The sequence below is a fragment of the Propithecus coquereli genome, unplaced genomic scaffold (genome assembly GCF_000956105.1).
Source record: "Propithecus coquereli isolate 6110/MARCELLA unplaced genomic scaffold, Pcoq_1.0 Scaffold111, whole genome shotgun sequence".
Taxonomy (NCBI): domain Eukaryota; kingdom Metazoa; phylum Chordata; class Mammalia; order Primates; family Indriidae; genus Propithecus; species Propithecus coquereli.
Window position 1 is genome coordinate 4,205,110 of NW_012135081.1, and position 1,002 is coordinate 4,206,111.

The 1,002-nt window shown below is 55.7% G+C and overlaps 1 protein-coding gene across 10 annotated transcripts in view; it reads left to right on the top strand.

The window, feature by feature from the left end:
• Positions 1–1,002, top strand: part of PCBP2 (poly(rC) binding protein 2) — a 28,083-nt gene continuing 27,081 nt past the window's right edge. For 9 of the 10 annotated variants that reach the window (XM_012653128.1, XM_012653165.1, XM_012653180.1 and 6 more), the window contains exon 1: positions 1–65. The gene's annotated coding sequence lies outside the window, so the exon portion shown is untranslated. The remainder of the gene's footprint in view (positions 66–1,002) is intronic. The other variant, XM_012653143.1, reaches the window with a different exon arrangement.

Consider the following 1,002-nt stretch of genomic DNA (forward strand, 5'->3'; position numbering starts at 1 on the left):
CCGGCCTCCCGCCCTTCCCATTCCCGCCCGCTCCCCTTTTCCCCTCAGTCGCCTCGCGCCTGCAGGTAAGCTTAAAAATTACTCCTCCGCCCCTGGCTATAGGTACTATTTCCACTTTTGCCATCTTTCTTAGCGGGCTCCGGTCCTAGTCACGAGCCGCGGCCTCGCGTAGTCTATCGTGAGCGCCTACCACCTCACTCTGCCTGGACGGCCATTCACGCGAGGCCCTGGCTCCGGCGCGGCCTAGTAGGCCTCGCGCAAGGCCTAGTCCCCCCTCCCCCCGCCTTTTCCCGGTGGCGGCTGCGCAGGAGTCAAGGAGGGCGCGCGCGCGGTAGGGGGGGCGGCGGTGGATTTGTTGGTTGAGGGGGGTGGGGAGAGGCGATGGCCGGCTTGTTGGCCGGGTTGGTGAGCGCGGCTCCCCGCGGGGGTCAGGCGCTGGCGCAGCCACACGAGGAGGCGCTACTAGTCCGGCCCCTCCCCCTGCATCGCAGCGCCCCCCCCCGACCGAGCTGTTTATTTTTTTCCCCCTCTTTTCTAGTCGAGGGAAGGGGGGGCTTTTTTTTTTTTTCCCCTCAAGTGGAAAATGCCTGAATGACCGAGGGGAGGGGGGCTGTGGAGTGAAAGAAAGGGTAGACGGGCTCCCAGTTACCGAGTTATTCAGGACATTCTTTCGGGGTAACGAATTTTGAAATTACAAAATGCCTTCCGCTGTAAAGCCAGACCGAGCTATTTATAGAGGGGTGTTGGACTGCCGGATTAACAGCTGGATTGCTGGAATGGGATACACTTACATTGACCTAGTCAGGAGAGAAATAAGACAGATTTTTTTGGATTACTTAGATTGTTTGAAGTTTGAAATGCATCTTTGCGCTTTACCTCAAGATAAGGCTTCGGACAGGCTTTAAATTTTCTTGCCTTTTTGAACTTGTGGCATTTGTAAAGGGCTTCCTATTATTTCTGAGCAGGGATAATGAATTAAACTTCCAGATACTTCACCATATT